The sequence below is a fragment of the Planococcus citri genome, chromosome 5, assembly GCF_950023065.1.
Source record: "Planococcus citri chromosome 5, ihPlaCitr1.1, whole genome shotgun sequence".
Taxonomy (NCBI): domain Eukaryota; kingdom Metazoa; phylum Arthropoda; class Insecta; order Hemiptera; family Pseudococcidae; genus Planococcus; species Planococcus citri.
In genome coordinates this window covers 30,039,711-30,060,552 of record NC_088681.1, presented here as the reverse complement: position 1 = coordinate 30,060,552, position 20,842 = coordinate 30,039,711, and the positions used below count along the sequence as shown (strand labels likewise).

At 34.8% G+C, this 20,842-nt stretch overlaps 1 protein-coding gene and 1 long non-coding RNA gene across 2 annotated transcripts in view; one reads left to right on the top strand and one right to left on the bottom strand.

Moving 5' to 3' along the window:
* Nucleotides 1-20,842, top strand: part of Sema2a (Semaphorin 2a) — a 515,491-nt gene that overhangs the window by 174,400 nt on the left and 320,249 nt on the right. The gene's annotated exons all lie outside the window — the stretch shown is intronic.
* Nucleotides 17,339-19,550, bottom strand: LOC135848533 (uncharacterized). Its single transcript, XR_010559380.1, has 2 exons — nucleotides 19,238-19,550; nucleotides 17,339-17,519 (listed from the first exon to the last, which is right to left on the bottom strand). It is a non-coding gene; the product is annotated as an uncharacterized LOC135848533 (long non-coding RNA).

Sequence of the window (20,842 nt, the reverse complement as noted above, 5' to 3'; positions counted from 1 at the left end):
AAAGTAACTCGTAAAAACAGTTGTAGGTACCTCCTACTCTTGTAATGTATTGAGTATGTCTCGTTAAAATGCCTGAACAAAGTAAATCTTTCCTCGACATTAAACGTCATTCAGTACGTACTTTTGAAAAGATTCGATTTTATTTTCCATTTATGGGTATTTGGCATTTTGGTTCACGGTTTGTATAGTATTTTCGTATACATATACCGATGATTTCGTGCCAACTTCATCGACAGATCTGAAATTCGTCGCGAATTTGTGTGTTTCAGCACGGTTGTTGTTTTTTTTTTTGAACTTTTGACGATAATAATGCGTGATATAACGCTAACTATTTCCGCACAAATATTTCGAGAAATCCAGGTAGGTAGCTGCAAAAGTCAAAAAATGAGCAAAGAGCGCCCACATCGGTGTAAAAATAAATACTTGTACAATTTTACCGTAACGATAGCCATTCTTCCTATACAATATTAACGATACGGTTTCCCCGGTGTGAGCTATAAACAAGGCAGAAGAACTTTCTAACTTGAAAAGTATGGTTGAGTTTGTTAGCGATAAAACGACTACCCGACTACCGTGTTAAATTATTCCAATGCTCGTAAACAGCGACTGTAATTTTTTTTTTTGGCTTTTCTCAAAAGTTAAAAACATTATAAAAATGTTTCGAAGCTTAAACGGTGGTTAATATTAAATGGTTAAGGGTGCGGTTTTTTTTCATCGGTTTCCGGTTTATTGAAAGAGTAGGTATGTACTTATAAGTGTATCCGGGTATATATGGTGGAGGCGATTAAGCCATGCGATCATATAATTCTGCCAGCAATGGAAAGTAATGGTCGAGAATGTACACGATATGCTCGCGAATGCTGACGATTTATGATTTGAAATTTCGAAAAAAGAGCTTTCGATAACGACGAGGTTTTAATTGCGGATGATTTTTTTTAAGCGTTGAAAAATAATCTACGCTGGTTTTCGAATAGGATGTTTTTCAAGTTGATTAATTTTTTTCATCGTCGAATTTATAATACAACGGGCACAAAATCTGGCGTTTGGATTGCCTTTTTGACGTGATCGTCAAGTTATAGGTTTTGTAAATTTCAAAGAATCGAATACCGTCGTGTGTTTCGTAATGGACTAATGATAAAATGAAATTATATAGTTTAAGGGGATGATGTAGAAGAAAAAATTTCGAAGCACGAATCGAATTTTTGTACGCATTAGCTATTGGATCGTGTATCGGTATACATTCGTATTCAATTGACGTGAAATAATAGCTAGTAATTTTCTTTTGTGATTGTGAAAGGATAACATTGATGAAAATTATATGGATGGAGTTGGTCGATGTACGTTTATAACATACATAGATATAGTATGGGTGCCTGGGTGGGTTTATATATCTATACATTGTTAGGTACGTTTATTTATGGTATATACGAGTATAAGGGTAATTTTCATTTCTCTGTGTAATTGCGCGAGTTTTTTTTCAATACAATTTTGAAATTTCTAGCGTATGTTTCATTCTTTTTTGAAATGTAGCTTTACGTTATTCTCAAACTGACATTTTTACTGCGAGTTATTAGATAATGAAGACGTGAACGATTGATATTTATTTTACAGATATGACGTTAAAATGGTAGAAAAAGTGAAGGGCTGGAAGGAGGTGAGGTGGCAGTTTTACTTCGTGCTGTCAATAATTGAATTGAAAGACAAATATTTCTATTGCAATGTTACTCTCGAATGGAATTTATCTATAATCTTGATTAAATTTTAATGAAGTCTCAACGGGGTATTTACTGTTTTATTTTTTATTTTTTGGAATGACCATCACATCTCTCTATGTAAAACAAAATGACACGAGACGTACCTCTACCTGCGAGTAGGTATACCTACATATCGTTGCTTTATTAGGAAAAGGTCGTAACTACAATTTTTAAAAAAAATGAGATAGTGGTATCATTGGAAAGAGAATTTTGTCCTCTACATGATGCAACACTTGAAATTGAATTTCGATGTTTTTTGTTCTCGCAATAGCCGAAAACAAATGGTTTTAAATACACGTTTTCAAAACCGTTACAATGAAAAGGTTTTAAATGATATTGTTTCTCAGATTGAACCTATTTCTTTTGATTTTTGTAATTTATTGGTAAGAAAAGTCATTATAAACACATAATTTCACGTAATTTCACTGATAAATTGCAGAAAATCAACCTCATCACCTTAAGGATATCGTTCCTGTGTATTTCTTATGGGCTTTTGATGAAAAAAGCTTGACTTAAGGTGAAAGTTCCTTTGTTGAATTTTACTTTTTTCAGTTCAGAGTTCCTCAAATAAAAAAATGAAAAATCAGTGCTACCAGGATGTTTATTTTGAAAATTAGCAGGAAAATGATTGCGATAACCAAATGTTCTCTTACCTCATCTAAAACTATCAAGTGTACTTGATAGAATGCTCTTTAAAAATTAAAATGCGTTTTCTGAGAAATCAACTTTCATGTAGTTACGACCTTTTCCTAATAAAGCAACGATATTTACTTTGGATGTTGGATGTTAATAAAATTGCATATTCGATTCGCCGTAAATTTGCAACGAATGATTTTTACAGACCATTATGTTAGTTGATTTGCATAACCAGTTCACCGTATTTTTACGATTCCAATACACGCTACACAGTGCTGCTGAAACGCTGAAAAAACGTTGTCATTGTCGTCGTTTCTGTTCCCAAGTACAACGTTCTCGTTTCCGTTTCCAAGCCCAACGTTTCCTTTCCCCTTTCCTGGAAGAAAATTTAGGAAAAAAATGAATGTCGTTGGAGTTTTTCACATCTGAAAATTTAAGTAAAAAAAAGAATACGAGGAAAAATTCTACACTTTTTATAAAAATCCATCTAGAAAAAGAAAAAGCAGAAAAAACAAATTTTGAGAAATTTTAAATAGCGAAAATTTTGAAAAAAATTGTTAATTTTAAAAAATGTACAGAAATTAACAAATTTTTCCGAAGCTGCACAAAATCAAAAATGTTAAAAATGTTATTTTTCTCTTGAATTTGCACTCTAGTAAGTTGTGGTAGGTAACGAGGAATTTTTGGCAAATAAAAGGTAATAGGTAGGTATTATTTTAGAGGTACATCCCCCCCACTACGACCGATTGGGTTGAAAATAAGATCGTTCGTTTGTGCTTCGTTTGTGCTTCAAGTCCGGTCGTGTGTGCTTTAACCCTTTCGAAGATATTGAGAAAAGTTTGTGGGGGGGGGCGTGAGCCCCCCACCACCGCCAATTGGAATGAAAATTGTGTCAATCGTTTGTGCTTAGTTAGTGCTTGTTTGTGCTTCGCCCCTTCCCTAGAAAATGAGGATCACTTGTGGGGAGGCTAGAAAAATGGTTTTTGGAAAAGGGGTTAGAAATTGAAATTAAGGGGAAAAATGGATGAAATCGGTTGTATTTCGTTTGTGCTTGTTTGTGCTTCAACTCATATCGCTGCAATTCCCCTCCCCTTTCGAGTTGAGGTTCCTCAAAATATCGTCTCAAATAGGGGGTCTACATAGGCGAATTAGGTGAAAAATCACAAAAAAAATTTTTTTTAACCTAGCAAAGATTTTTTTGCCGGAAATTTTCGAGGATGATCCTCTGAATAATTCCTGAGAGTTACCACCCCCGTACCCCTCTGGATAATTTTTTATGGAGGGCTGAGCTCTCCAAAATGGGACTTTTGCAGTTTTATCCTCAGGGGTTGATTTTACGTCGAAAATAACTCGGTACTTTTTTGTTCTACGTCAAATTTCCTACAACTTTCATCAACTAATTTTTCCCCTTCTATACTATTGGAAGAGGAAGGGGGCTCTGAAAATTGATTTTTCAGCCAGAATATACAATGAAAAGCTAGTAACCCTCGCTGTAACAGCATAAATCGTGTATTTTATATTCATGGAAGTATTCCAATGTGCATAGTGCATATCGAGACCACCCCTCCCCCTCCCCTCCCTCTTGCATCATGGCCTTGGTTCTGTAAGTCGCGTCTTTTTAGGAAACAAATTTGCCCAGTCACAACTTTTTTGTGGAAAATTGTCGATTGTGATCACCTGAATAATCCCTGAGAGTTACCACCCCTTAAAACCCTCAAAACCAAATTTTCAGCTGCCCAACTTCATTTTTCGATTTTTGGCGAATGTTTGAAAATTCAAAATTCACTGTTTTTGGTGATTTATGCTTTTTTCAAAGAAAGTACGGTACTTGATCAGTAAAAATGACCAAAATAAGTCTTAAAACTGATATTAATTTCCCAAATCCAAATTTCACCATTTCCAGCCATTCTGGAGCCTCCAGCGGGGTTTTTCAATTTCTCCAGAATTTTTAATAAGGCTCCAGAAGGCGTGAGTATGAAGTTGGACTGCTAAAAATCGAGTTGTGTGTAATACTCGACCCGTTTAACGAGTTTATCCACATTTGAGCCGATTTTGGGAGTGACACCTCAAGAGTGGTTTTTCAACCAGCTTTTTTCGTAATAAATAAAATATCAAAAAAATCAAATTCTGGAAAAATTGAAAATTGCGCTGGAGGCTCCAGAATGTCTGGAAATGGCTAAATTTGAATCACTGATGGCTTTTGGTAAATTACCGGCATTGTTTTAAAGCGAATTACGTGTACCTGCTTTTAAGTAAATTACTCATAATTTTTGGTAAAATCAGACGAGTTTTAATAAATTCCGTGTATTTTTTATGGTAATTCACTAATATTTTTCAATTTGGTAATTTTTGCTAAATAACTAATAATTTTTGACATGTTATTGGTAATTTCTGATGAAGTGGTGGTGATTTTTTTCTCTGTAAAAAAATGCTCTACAGTTTGCAATTAATTGGAATCTTGCTAATCAATCACTCCGTCTTCTTTCTGTCTCCTGCCTTCCTCCACTCTCGATTCATGATGATATTTTCCGCGAATATTTACGTTTATTTATCAACTCGACGACATTCTCGAGTGGTAATTTTTTCTTCTTTGAAAATGCGCAAAAAGAACTCGCTAAACGGTCAACAATGTTCTTTATTCGGTCGTTAAGCGAACATAAAAGCTTATATTAAATTCATTATAGGCGGATTTACCTGACGCCGCCGGTTAAAGCGTATGTGTAAAAGTCTACGAGATGGTTAAATACTTGGGCATATACACCAAGCTCTACGGTGAGAGAAAGGTACAAGGAAGGGTTTTGGTTAGATGGTAACAACGAATGAACGAAGAGAAGAGGTACAAGACGAGGTGGCGGCGGTATAAGAAGCTCTACCACAAAGAAGGGTTGGATGTGTTGTGAAACTGTGTGGTATATCCACCTACCCATAAGATAGACGAAGAAGACGACGACGCGACGAGACGAGACGATGCAGCGGAAGGAAATTGAGATACCTAAGTATAATGAAGTAACAAATTACTACATAATTCCTCGTTTTCTTGCACACAGCCCCGTAAAGGTTCATTTTGGCTGTTGGGATTTTAGACTTACGCCAGTCTCTTGCTGTATAGTTGGTGTTGGGTTGCGCCGCCGTGCGCGTTACCAACTTTCAGATAGTAGTACTTGGCAGGTTGGCGGTTTTTCTAGATACGCGTATTTTAACTGCGGATTGCCAGGAGGTCGAGGGAAGGCAGGTGATGGGAGCCGTAGGCGGTAGCATGATATAAGAAAAATTACACTAAGACGCCGTTAGCGATGTCGAGCTCATCAAAAATTTAACGTCGGAATGCCTAATGAGATGGGGTTAAGAGAAAGGGTGAAGAATACCCGTATTTTTGATTAGTGGCATCTTTTTTCTTTCCGCTGCAGTGTTCGCGGCTGCATTGCTCGTATACTTTGTGACTTTTCTTCTTTTTGTCGATAGTAGGTACATACGATGAGCGAAATAATTCAACGGTTCGAATCGACTTTTGAAGTTATCGGTGCGAGGCTTTCTATACACCCGAGTAGAAAAGTACCTACTTACAATGGGGAGAAAAAATCTCATCGTTAAGTACCGCGAAGCAGCGACGACGTCGAGTAGGAAAATACATGTAATAGAATTACGATTCGAAGAATGGAGTCAGAAAAAAAACACACTGAATGGAAAATATCGTAAAAACGTCTCGTCGCTCGGTGTTCTGTTCTTGTCTACGCGAGTTTATTTTTTCGCACGTTCGACGAGACGCGAAAAACCAAAAAAAGGTGAACGAATGAAAAAAATCATTATTGACAGAATAAAAACGGGGCAGATTTTTACGAATGTGTAATATATTTCGAACCGACGACGACGATGACGACGAGTTATCGTATATACTAAAAGTGACTTTTTCCACCGTCGAGGTGTAGGCAGGTATTTTCTTTTATTTTGATTTCGCTTTTTTTTATTCGTGTCGTCGAAAATTTGGTAAATGGATTTCGATATTGTTGGAAACGATGTCGATTCTATGCCATTTTATCACCTATCAGACAATTTTTCCAGCTGCTTTTTACCGCTAAATTAGCTTTGAGCTGATTTTTAAAAGAACCGTAGAATTAAAGGTAACGTATAGGAAATGTGAATTATTGAATAGCACAGTTTGTATAATGGCGAAAGAATAGATATATGCGAATCGTGTTGAAATAAGATTTGTAGAACAGGAAACGTGCTTTGAAAAGAAATACATTGATTTTCGCTCAAAAATTGAAATTGATTTTAAACCAGATTCGTGCAACTTGTGAAAGGATCTTCGAAAAAACTCCTGGAAAATTTTAAAATTACAATTTCAGAAAAAAAAATAGTCTCATTTTTTGAGAGAAATATCATAAAACTCATATCATTAAAATGATGACTTGAAGCATCAGTAAATCATTAATAGATATACATGAATTTTCATTTTTTTTGTGAAGGTTTTTATAATTAAGTACTGTAGGTATAATTTATTCATACGAGTAAATACATATTTTAAAAAATAATCAACACTCGTTTCAGAAAAAATTGTACAATCGTACTCGTATTTGATAAAAATGAAATATATTTTCCAAATCCTCGATGCAGGATCATAAAAAAATATACACGTAATAATTAGGATGGTCTACGCTACGTGTATTTATGGTATATGAACTATACGAATGTGCTACCGCTTAGGAATAATCTTACGTTTACAATCCGTTTAACTGTGAAGTGTTAACAATGACATTAAATTTGTCGACGCGAATGTTGGTAACATAGTATTATACCCCATTTTACTGGTATGTAATGTAACGTGTGCCTTCCCCATCCCATCCTGCCCTGCCCCATACGCGACGAAAGGAGCACAGCATCCAAAAGGGTTTTCACAGAGAACATTTCATTTACGAGATGATTTGAACGATATTAACTAACGAATAATAATTCTCTTTTTATCAGCATCATTCGCTCGTAACGCTTCATTTAAAAAGGGTGATATTTGGCGCATTCATTCGGGTTCAGGAAATTCTCTTGGTATTGTGGCTCTATACACACGCCAGCGAGATTCGAGATTCGGCAACGTAAAAATTTTTTATGCTGCGACAACAACGATGTTCCTCGGGTATCGAATTACTAGATCGTATCGTATATGATTGTTGGAATCAAGCCACAAACACGAATTCATATAACTATGACGATGATATGGCGATGACGCTGCTGCTGGCATTGCATGGCGCGGTGTAACTTATAGTTGTTATTTCCATTTGGAAAAATATTATCTTAAATTCCGACACTTTTACATAATCAGCCCTCTTCTTACGCGTACGTTCGCCTTTTTAGATTAGCAGCTAATTCGATTTATTAGGTGAAAGGGGTGGTGAAATTTCAAATCGTCGGAAAGTAAAGTAAAGGAAATACGCTACAGAGAATGTTCTGAGAAATGCTATGAGTAATCCTGCGAATTAGGAAAGGGAACGTTATTTATGACTAGGAACTTCTTTATTATTAGAGTTTTGGTGATTAATTAATCAAAATGAAAGTAATGTTCGTTTCAAGTGTAAATTTTCATCGAGGAAAACACTCGCGTTGGTGAATTTCATTTCGTAGAAATTTTTTACATCATAAAAGCGAGTCGATTCTTAACTTTTTTTCAAAATTTAATAAAGCCTAAACATTCATGATAAAAATTCGAACTCCTCAAATAAATATTCAATTCCAGTTTTCGAACCATTTTTCCTTTCAATTTTTTGAAGGAGGTGCATTTCATCTAACATGACCATTATTCATAAATCCTCCCCCCTCCCTTCGCCTTCCCGTTCTTATGCAAAGTTTATGTATTTTTTCTCATTTTTTTATTGTCTGTAAGATGAAGAAGGGAACAAGAAGAGTTGAAGAGAGGACGCACATTTGACGAAACTTGTTTTATTCAATAAAATCTGCATATTTTTGATGGGATAATTTTATTCAGCAGCTTAGAACAGCTCAGATTATTGCAATATAGATTTTGGTTGGGTTCTATCAAACTTCACGAAGTATTGCAAAATTTGTAAATCAGAAGTACAAAATTAATCATCTAATTTTTTCAAAAAGAGATGTAATTTATTTGACGATTTTAAATTTAAATCAATTCCCGTAAGATTTAGATAATTTTTTAGAGATGAAATGTAATTACTCCAAAAGGTGCAATATGATGAAAAAGGAACAAAAATTTGTAAAAAAAATATTATTGTAGCAAAATTACATAGGCTATTGAATATTTATTTTTCAAGTAAAATCAATGAGCATAATTTTTTAATGCTGGGGAAAAAATATTTGTAAAAAAAAAATACTCCAAGTGCGAAAATTTGGATGATTTGGATAAAGTTTTTTAAAATGCATCAAAAATTTTAAATTAAAAAAAAAATGTTCAAAACGGTAAAATTTTTCAAAAAATTGTTCCAAATGTAAAATTTATAGAAACAAAATCATCATCATCATCATTGAACTTTGACCCGACAATGTGTTATCAAGTTTTTTCTCCAGTCTTCCTCTGCTCCTCCTGCCACTTGGAGTGTATTCTTTGACTTTTTGAGGGGACCGTTCGTCAGGCATTCTATCAACGTGTCTTCGCCATTTCTTTCTGTAATCTTTCACCTGTCCAATGATTGGCTCTGCTCCTAGCTCCTTCAGGGTTTCATCATTCCTTTTCCTATCTCGCCTCATATATCCTGCTGTGGCTCGATGAATCTCATTTCTGCTGCGGTGACTCTGATTTTTATATCCTTTCTCATCATCCATGTTTCACTTTCATACAGCAGCATTGGTCTTGCCAAAGTATTGTAGATTCTTATTCGAGTTTCGACTCTGAATTTTCTTGGAGGGATGGCTCGGTTTATCGCCTCGCTTACTCTCAGGAATTTGTTGATCTTAAGTTGTGAGTCAACCCCTCCTTCATAAGAAAGCTCGAACCTGAAATATTTAAAGCTTCTGACTTGTTCTGCTGGCAGCCCATTTACAATAATTTTACTGCGTATCAGCTCTTTCCCCTCAAAGGCCATCACTCTTGTTTTTGACGATGAGATCTCATTCCGTATTTATCTGCTCCTTTCTGAAGGTTGTACATTGCTCTCTGCAAGTCATTTTCGTTGTCAGCAAAAACCATCTGATCATCGTGTCAGTGAATAGCAGGGTATTGACATCGGTGTCATTGATGTCTAGCCCTTTTGGCTTAGTAAAATCAAAAATGTAAAATTTCTAAAAAAAAAAAAATAAGAATGCAAATTTTTTGAGAATTTTTATAAAGTGCAATTGAAAAAGCAAATTGAAAACAATATTCCAGAAGTGCAAAATTTTTGAAAATTACTGTTCCTTACTTTTTTTTTACTTTTTTCCATTAACGTGCCTTTCCTGCAACAAAGACCAGAGGCACGGCAGGTAAAAAGGTTACAGTTGAGTTAAAAGTCCACTGGAGTGAAGAAACTTGAATAGGTTGGCTATGGTCTCTGGGTCATCAAGTAGAATGTCTGATAAAGTCTCAATTCGCGATATTTCGGACAGTCTACTAATATGTGCTGGATTGTGATTTGGACAGAACGTATGTAGGGTACATGAAGGAGGTTTTTTTTTCAAGGAGATAGGCATGAGTAAGTTTTGAGTTACCGATACGAATTTTACACAGAACTGTTTCCTCTTGGCGGTTGATTTGGTAGGAGATGGACCAGAATTTGGCTGAAGGAAGTGCAAAGTTTTTAAAAAAATTTCAAAATGTGGATTCGTAATTTTAAACATTTTTAATTTGTAATAAAAATCAAAAAATTTAAAATTTTTACACATTTTATTGAAAGTGCAATCACATGCGCTTATGGTACGACACGGTCAGAAATTTTTTTCAACATTTTTGGAAGAATGTCAAGTCAAGACAAGTTTATCACCATTTTTTGCAAAATCTCGAAAGTCGTCAGACAAAATAAATTGCGAAATTGGTTAATTAATTTTTGAAATTTTCAAAGATCTGACTTGATTTTAGAAAGTTAACATTCTCTCTCCAATTATTCAAATTTCAACATCATGTGGACCAATTATCTTGAAATTCAGAATCAGGGTCTTAAAAATTGCTGACGAACCCTCAATCTAAAAAATATATCTATGTCAAAATGAGATCCCTAAATGTTAATCTACGCCAAAGCTCTCAGATGGCATTTGAATGATTTCTTCAACTTCCACGAGAGCGGTGGACCAGCAGCCATTCAAATAAAGGAAGTTTGACTCAAAATCATAATCTTAATGAACTTTGACCTCTTTTACAAGTACTGAGTAAGCCTTGACAATAGCGAAATACGACTGGTTAAATTTTGCCCCTCGATCACTCTTGACAGTAAAAAAAGGATTAAGGTAATTTTCTTTTGTTTGAAAGATCACTACGAAGGAGCCGTTTCATCTTGGAATAGGTACTTTGCGGAAGAATAAGTAGTTGTAGAGAGTAACTATTTGTGTAAATTATATAGCACATACTATTATAGTATGTATTGCGATGTGGTATTCAAGGCATACCAAAGAACAAGCCAGAGAGAAGATGCTATTAGGCTTACATACACTCGTATACTATATAGCGGAACTACACGCGAACACAGATTACTCCCCGGGGAGGTGGCAAATATATACGATCTGTCAATCCGTATGAAAAGTTTGCGAATATAATCGTACGTTTGCATTGCCTGGGTAGGTACTCGTTGCTCGTGTATTATACGAGCAGAGCGTACAGATCTAGCGAAATTTTATACATGTACGGATAGGTACCTCTACCTATAATATGGTATATTGTTATTATAGCATACGACGATGTTTTGGGGGAACCGGAAACCAAAAGAGAGCAGACGGGAGGTGGATAAATTAATAAATACTGGGCGAAATTTACGATTATATGTAAATCTGAACGTATAGGTATGAAAAAGTAATGGTAGCGGTGCAACCCTCGCGGAGGCTCGGACTAATTACTACAACGACGAGTAAACGGCGGCGGCGTGATGTAACTTTTTGTGTACAGTTGCAGGAGTATGCGAAAAATAATTACCTCGAGCGCAAAAATACAACGTATACGAGCGTTGGTGTGATGTATCACTTCAATAAAATCCGGCCTACCAAATACCCATTTTGTCCCCATCGGAATTACTGCTAGTACTGGGGGGCTCGAAGAAGATAGCATAAATCAAATAGTGTAACCTTTATGCGTATTACACGGTGGAAAAGTTTAGCGCCGCGCCGTATGTCCTCGACTATAATCAGATTTACTATTTCTATATTGTTTTCGAATAGCCTGATAGGGTACGTATGAACGAACGCTAACGGATTGCTGTGTATCTCGAAAAGATGGTCGTGGTTTTTGGTTCAACGGCAGTATGTTGCGTGATACATGTCGCCGGAGATGCGGTTTATTGGTTTTATCGTGTGTGTAGGCGTAGTAGGTGGCCGAGTGTCATGATTAGGTGCAAAGAGAGATCTTATTTCGATCCGAGACCCAAGTATTTTTACTTGAAATGCAACTTCAAAGACCATACGATCGATTCGAATTTATTACTGTTGCGGAGTGGTGCGCTGAGAATTCGTATTTGCGGCGCTAGAGTAGGCAATTTTATTAACGTTAATCTATACATTCGTGCATTTCAAATTTCCGGCGCGTGTATTAGTTACCTGTCCGTGAGATGCGATCGTTTCGAGATTTTTATTGGAAGTTTGATAGAGAAGGAGGGAGTTAAAAATCCATCTTCGTGTGTCAAAAAGTCTACCCGCATCGAATATTTAGGACTCGTATACGTTTCCAAAAATAATAATGATAAATTTACCTCATCTTGGCATTTTAAAATAGTTTTGATTTTCAACTTGAATGTTTGTGAATTCGAACATTTTTCTATGTAAGTAATTCCTTATAGTCGCGGAGCCCGCATGGCGCATAAGGATCTATTGCACCCCCCCCCCCCCGTCGATCCTCCAGGATCACTTTTTTCTTAAAGGGGGGTCCTAAGGAACATGACTAGCCCTTGTCCTCAAAAAAAAAACAACGGCCCTACTTACAAAATGGTTGCCATTTTGATTGACTAGTCAGCCGAAATCGCGGATTTGGCGTTCCAACATAGGACTTGCACAACATTTTTTAAACCGTACAAAAGTAGGTCGAAAGATCAGGCAGAAATGTATCATCACCAGTGTTGTCAGTTTAAAACAGCACCGTATGTTTAAAACGTTTAAAACAGTGTTTTAAAAGTCCAGAAGAAAACAGACAGTGTTTAAAACAATTCTGTTTAAAATGTTTTTTTTTTGTTTTAAACAAGTTTTTTTTTCAACTATGTACAATTTCCTAAAAAAAACACGTTTTTTTTCCAATTTCTAGTTGAAAAAGTAGTGAAATTGAAGGAACTGAATTTTTAGATTTTCATTTTTCTTTCTATACTTTTTTTTAAAGGCAAATTTTGTGTTTTGATTTCAATTTTTAAATATTTATTGAGCCTTATAGCTATTTTATGACATCGCATCTTGAATGTTGATGACTGGGGATATCGTATATTTGAAAAAATGAATCCAAAACAAATGAATTTGTGTTAAAAACGTGTTTAAAACACATTTTAAACATGTTTAAAATACATGAGAATCCAGTAGTTTAAAACCCTGTTTTAAACAAAAAAAAACCGTTTGTTTTGTCTTTTTTTTTAAAAAAACCGTTTTTTTCCAACACTGTGTATCACCTGTCACAATTTCAAGTGTCAAAGTGCCTTTAACGATTTTTGGTGAATTTTTGAAAATCAAAATTAGGCCAAAAATGAGGGAAAAATCAAAATTTTACCAAATTGACCAAGAAAGCTTAAATTTGGGATATACCCTGTTTTCGACATGCCAAATTGATTGGAAACTGTTTCAAACCGTTTTGAACAGTTCTGGAGCCTCCAGCAGATTTTTGAAACTTGAAATTCCCATAAAATTTCATCAAATGGAGTTGGAAAGCCGAAATTTATTCTGCAAACTAATTTCAATACATTACGAAGTCAACTGCAAGTGGATTTTAAGTCGTTTTGGACCCTCCAGTGACTTTTTGAAAATTACTGGAGCCTCCAGCAGATTTTTGAAACTTGAAATTTTCCAAAATTTCATCAAATGGACGAAATTTACTCAGTAACTAATGTCTTTTGTAGCCTCCAGCGAATTTTTGAAAATCACTGGAGCCTCCAATAGATTTTTGAAACTTAAAATTTCCCCAAAATTTCATCAAATGGAGATGGAAAACCGAAATTTATTATGCACTCCAATTTTTAATACCCTATGAAGACGACTTCGGGTGGGTTCAAGTCATTTTGGAGCCTCCAGCAACTTTTTGAAAATTACTGGAGACTCCACCAGATTTTTAAAACTTGAAATTCCCACAACATTTTATCAAACGGAGCTATAGCAAGCTGAAATTTCAATACGATATGAAGTCGTCCAAAACAACTTGAAATCCGCCAACCGTCGACTTCGTAGCGTACATAAATTAGTTTGCAGAATGAATTTCGGTTTTCCATCTCCATTGATGAAATTTTGGGAGATTTCAAGTTTGAAAAATCTGCTGGAGGCTCCAGTAATTTTCAAAAAGTCGCTAGAAGCTCCAAAACGAGTTGAAATCAACCTACAGTCGACTTCGTAGCGTATTGAAATTGGTTTGCCGAATGAATTTCGGCTTTCCATCTCCATTTTCAAGTCTCAATAATCTACTGGAGACTCCAGTAATTTTGGAAAAATCGCTGGAGGCTCCAAAACGACATAAAATTCACCTGCAGTTGACTTCGTAGCGTATTGAAATTAGTTTGCAGAATGAATTTCAGCTTTCTAACTCCATTTGATGAAATTTTGTGGGAATTTCAAGTTTCAAAAATCTGCTGAAGGCTCCAGAACTGCTCAAAACGGTTTGAAACAGTTTCCAATCAATTTGGCATGTCGAAAATACGTATATCCCAAATTTAAGCCTTCTTGGTCAATTTAGTAAAATTTTGATTTTTTCCCTCATTTTTGGCTGAAATTTAATTTTCAAAAATTCACCAAAATTCGAAAAAGGTACTTTTACAATAGAAATGTTGACAGGTGATGAATTTTTGCCTGATCTTTCGATCTACTTTTGTACGGTTTAAAAAATTTCGTGCAAGTCCTATGTTGGAACCCAAAATCTGCGATTTCAGCTTACCTGTCAATCAAAATGGCCGCCATTTTGTATGTAGGGCCACTTTTTTTATGAGGATAAGGGCTAGAAATGGTCCTTAGGATTCCCCTTTTAAGAAAAAAGTTGTCCCGGAGGATCGATGGGTGGGGAGAGTGCAATAGATCCGTATGTGGGCTCCCCGACTATTAGTTTTTCGTTTCTTCCCTTTTTTAATTTTTCTAAATTTTTAAATTTTTTTCACATAGAATGACCAGGTCAAAAAATATCTATGTTCAAAAGATTCATTAATAATAGCCTATGTATCTACCTGCTGACCAGCATTAAACCGGGATTGAAAAAATTTGAGCTTTCCTCCACCTACTGCCGTTTCAGTATCAGCTGTTTCTACAACTTTCCCTTTCTCGGTGCTCAATGCTCATTCGAGAACAATCGAACGAAATTTTCGATTGCGGCCAATTATCGCTACCCTTCTTTCAGTCGATGTGTACGCATAGGGATGAGATACGAAAAGATTGGAAGGGAAGGGAGGGGAGGGGTAGCGAACCCAGCAGCCAAATTCGCTAACTTATTCAAACAGTTTCTCAAACGTGATCAGCATCGATTTACGAAGAATCGGACGGCAGAGCTCGGTGCGTTGAACAATTACGTGTCATTAAATTTATTGTCGACTATTTAGAATAATAATTGCCGCGGTGTGGAGAAGGGGTTCAAGGATTCGGGGGTTCGGGTATACCGCCCGCTATTGCGTGTAACAAGAAATTTCCGTTTCGACGTGAACGATGCTATGCCAGCTCCATACACATTCGCATAAAACTTTACCACGGTGCTTCGTGCAAAAGTATAGGTCTTAGGCGTAAATTTAACGACGTGAATTTTTTTTCAAAACGCATCTCGTGTACCTCTCCACCTTTCTCGTTGCCTGGCAAACCATGCTCAAAACACGCGCTACGCTTTACCCATCCGGTAATATAATTAAAATTACGACAATAAAATTTCTTATATTACCTTCAACCGTAGGGTAGATAAATTCGTTTGATTGACGTTTATTATTACCGAGTTTGATATTAATAATAATAAATTTCGTAATTCGCCCTCTGCTGGTTGCCTTTTCTCCGAGCCCAAGTTCACCAGGGCTCGTGAAACTTTCAAAGCTCGCGTGCAATTCGTATGTACTTGAAAATACTCAAAGTACTCGAGTCGAATTAACCAAATTCAGTCCATAATTATTAATTCGTATATACGAATACCTATGCTTACTATTTCATTGCCTACGTTCTTCAATTAATAATAAATTAATTCTGCGAAGAAAAGAAGGAAAATGTTCCTGTTTTCTTGGAGGGAAAAGGGTAAAGAAATGTACATGAATACTATCTTTCTAACGCCTGTGTCTGATTCTCTCCCTTTTTGGTAGGCCATTCCTCCTTTCCCCTGAGTAAATTTATGTTCTTCAGTTTGAAAGTATTTTTTCTTTGCTTGCATTATCTCGTAGCTATTCGTTGCAAAAGTTGAACTTTTTTCTGGTACTTTTTCGTTGTTTTAATGAGATTTATAAACACCGTTGTTAACTAAAAAAAAAAGGAAGGCAAAAGAAAAATACGAAAAGATTTCAAACCACCGAAAAAAAATCATTATCAACACGATAATGTTGAATTATGCGCGGACTTTTAAACTCTACTCGTGAGTCGTGTTGTTTTATTTTTTCGCCGAATGAATGCTATTTCCTTATGCAATAAAATGGCCGACTTATATGTTCTCGTGTTTGTTTGTATGAAAGCTTCGCTAGACAAACAAACCGAATATTTGACAGTTTTATGGAAACAAATAATTTAAAGTTTAATTGTAACGTATACTCTTTTAAATTACCATCGTTATTGGTCTTCTTTTAAAAGTGACTCCATTTCAGTGTCTCCACAATCCACATACAGAGAGAAGACACGATTCTCGTTGTCTCGTCGTCGTAGTGTATGTAGTCGTACTACTCTTATGATTTGTTATTTCATTTCCAGTTCTAATTTTTAACTTGAAAAAAAAAAATAAAGAAAAATATAAAGAAGCGTACTTGTCAAAGGCAACGAATGTAATTCTATTTAGCTTTTTTATATTGAGAATCTCTCCCCGGATTTACTTTATTTCGCGGCAACTTTTCTTTACTTTTTTTCTTCGGGGCTTTGCACCGTAAAAGGAAATGAAAAAAATTAATTTCTTTGTGATCTTTGATACATTTAGGATTTTTCCTTCCTCTTTTCTCTTTACTTGCTATTATTATCAACGTCAAATAAATGCATCATCAAGTAAAAAAGCTTTAAAATTTTGTACAAAGTAATCAAGGAAGTGGCGCATTTGGATTTTTTTCCAGTGGAAGAATACTTACTCTTAATATAAAATGATTCGAATTTAACCGCGAAAAAAAGTGTTCGGAGGATGGGAATTTTCTCATCGTAAAAAATGCAGTCGTGAAATTTCGGTAATTTTCTCATATTTTAAGAGCTTGCCAATAAAGGTTTGGGGTTCGCTGAATGTTGGTCAAAGTATTTATAGTCGTGTATTTTGGATGCACGACAGAATTTTTTAAATAGCTGGAAGACCTTCGAAAATGTGAAAAACTGATTTTTCACGATTTTTCCCTGTCAACGTGATTAATTTTGGTTGAAAATTATTTTCCTCGCAATATTATCGTAGACGATGCCTAATTACACCATCAGCCTAAATTTCGACCAAATTCTCATTAACTTTACAATTTTTCTCGTAGATTACTTCACTTACGGAAATAAAACTGTGTACGTGATTCTCGCGAGAAATTTTTATTATGCTATTTGGTAAATATAGATTACATTATAAGTAAGGTGTGGGCAGCGCATTTTTATGTTATGTATATTCTTCATTTCTTGAAATTCTATGAATAATTTTATAATCTGCATTATACTGGTATTCGTGTCCGGTTCTTTTGGTGTTCATTTTCCAGCCGTCTTGAAATAAAAAAAGAAACAATAAATTAATACTTTATAATATTGTAAGTTCCCAGAAATTCCCTGGAATACGTTTTCCGGAATGGAAAAATCTCTAATTGTCATTTTCCAAACGACCAATTTCCTGAATCCACGTAGAAGCTCAATTTATTTTCCGAAGTGCAAAAAATGTTCTTACTTTTTCATCAAAATTTGCTAAGAAAAATATGTTTGTTATCAGAATTATCAAAACAATTAGTTCTTTTTTATCAAAATTGTCAAAAAATCTTGTCCCCCCCCCCCAATATTATTTGTTCAAACTTCCCAGAAAGTTTTACCTTTTTGTCAAAAAAAAATCGTTTTTTTTGTGTAAGTACCTATTTAAATTGTCAAAAAATCAGTTTTTTATCAAAATTTTACTAAAAAAGAATTCAATTTTTTTTGCTAAAATAATTGCAATAAAATAAAATTGCTGAAAAGCTCTTGCTTTTTTTGTCGCCAAAAACCTGCACCTTTTGTCAAAATTTCCGAAAAATTGTTTTTTTTCTATTATTAAATTACCTATAAAAAATAATACTTGAAAAAAATTGTGTTTTCTGTAAAAAAAAATTCCCACTTTTTATCACCAAAAAATTTTTTCTCACAAATCAGCTTATTTTTTTCGATATGATTTCTTAAATCTCTCCCCCCCCCCCCTAACATGGTTAAAAGACACAAAAAAATGGAAGTGCGGTTAAGCCACTCAGAATATATTTCAGTTCCTGGGAGGTTCTCCCGAGTGGGACAACATGGGTCCTCATGTCGGTAAACATATTTTCGAAAAATTGTGGTTTTTCGCTCTAGTGATTGGCCAACTTGGGTTGCAACAAAATCCTAATTCAATACCACCTTTTATAGGACTCTACCGGCGAGCGAATTAGAAATTTGAAAATCACTCATTTTTAGGAAAATTCGTGGTTTGAAAATATTTTTTTCTCAAATACTTAGTTATTACGTAGGTATTGATTATTTCGAAACGGTATCGAGGAATCCAGTGGTGCCAATTTCGGATCATTTTTTCTTTTTTTTTACTAAATATTTTTCTCTATTTTTTGAAATGGATAGTACCGACCAAAAATTGGTACCACTGCATTTCAAAATATTTCCCCAGTTTTAAAAAATTATTCTTAAAACACAAGTTTAAGTTACCTAAAAAAAAAATAAGCGAGTTGCAAATTTTAAACCACTGGGTAGAATCTTGAAAGTGGTTATGGATTTTTATGGTACTAATTGCATAGGCCGACAAAGAGTCACAAAAATGCTATATTTTGGAATTCGAAGATTTTTTTAAAAACGCGTTATGTAAGGATTGGATTGAAAATTCACGATATCACCTCTCCAAGAACACCTCGCAGGATGATATTTTTCCTGGGTGAACTTAAGGTGCATATGAAAGGCTGCATTGAATTTGGTCAGAATACTTTGATTTTTTTCTATCATAATCCCTTCCAATTTATGCAGGTAAAAAAAATGAAAAGTTTAAAAATAAATGGTATTTTGATTTTAAAAATGCTCAATTTTTAATGGGAGTGTGCTTTGGAAAGAAAAAATTAGTTTTAAAATGGAAGGAAAAACGAACTGAAATAAGTATTATTGTAGGTACATAATTATAGTGTTGTTCATTCCTTGGTCAAAGTGATCATGGAAGAAACTAATACTTCTTTTAGAAAAATAATCTGATAATTCAGCATTTTTCTTACTCCGGATTTAGCTTCGGCGTAGCACAGAAGTTGGCTTACGGTGAAAATAACAACACCCACAACGAACGTAAGGTAACTTGAATTCATTTTTTTGAAATTTTCGCTGATCAGTATCACCACGACACACCGAATTTGTTTTGTTTCTAAAAACTATAGGCAAGTATAGTAAGAACAAGTGATGCATTGGTAACGCGAACCGTTCATTTTATACTTTAATTCGATGCTGATAAAACTTGAAGTGGACGAAAGTTTTTCTGTATTGTACGTATTATCATCATAAATGTCCAAAATGGAATATTTATTACTTACCCAATATTTTTGAAATTCTGAATTTTTTTCCTCGCATCATCCGAGTATTGCGAAGTTTTGGCATTTTATAGCTTGAAAATGTGTCGTCGAAGTACTTGTTTTTATTACGAAACAAAAAATTGTTGGAATGTAGTAATTTTTAAAACACGTTTTTAAAACACGTGCAATTCGCTGTCAAACAGTCATCCAAGCTAAAGTGAGTATACTGGCAATTTTGATGCGAAGACAGTTCTTGCAGAATAAAACATGAAAAATGTGGTAACCAATTTTTGATAAGTAACATTGCATAATTCGTACGATTTTGCAATTTTCAAATAATTTAAAAGTCATAATTTTTGTTTCATCACGTTCCTTCCCTGTCTTTCTCAAGGTCATATGTAGGTACTTACAAACGTTAAAGTTGAAGAGCCAATTTTTTTTCATTCGTTCATTCGTGACTTACAATTTTTAATATTGCGAAAAATCACGTGAAAATTGATTCAGAGCACGAATTCATTCAAAATATTCCTCCTTATGGGTGCTATGGGTAGAACTTTTCAATAACTCGGTTCTCTCTCAAAGTGAAATTCATCCCGGAAATTAGAAATATCGCCTTCGATAATAGATTTTGACCAAGCCATTGAACATCATCTCACCGCCACTTGAACGATATGGTCAAGAATAAATTTAGCCAATCCTATAGAATTATTAGGGGTAACGGTCTAAATTTTTTTTATCCTCTCTAGGCTTCCCCCCTCTCCAAGAATTTTATGAAAAATGAGCCACCGAAGTCACGAATTGATTTGATAATCATATTAACATGTTTTGTGCTTCCCTTTAAAAGTTTCATTTTCCACTAAATGTTCATGGATCAGAAGACTTTGAAAAATGTGATATGAATTTTAGTCGATTTTCTCAACAAAATTTTCAAAAAATGAGTTTTGATTTTAAGAAAACTCACTTTTTTGTAATTATCAATTTTGCAAATGCTGAATCTTATTAAGGAATGTGCGCTGATTTAAGCATGATTTTTAGTTTTTCGCTAGCTTTATTAGATCAAAAGAAATTCTTAGAAATGTCCTTAGGAAGGGAGGGGGTAAAAATTACCCCTCCGCAGTAATACTACAGTCAGTAGTCACCCTTGACGATCTCTTTTCCGCAGTCTCATTTTACTCTTGGGTAGCAGAACGTATAAGTGTAAAATGCGGACATTGTTAGTTACTCTCGTGTTCCTTTTTCCCACGTTATCTTCTAGTAATGCGTCAAAAAATAAGAGATTTAATCAGGTATAAGATGGAGCTGAACTGTAACTGTATA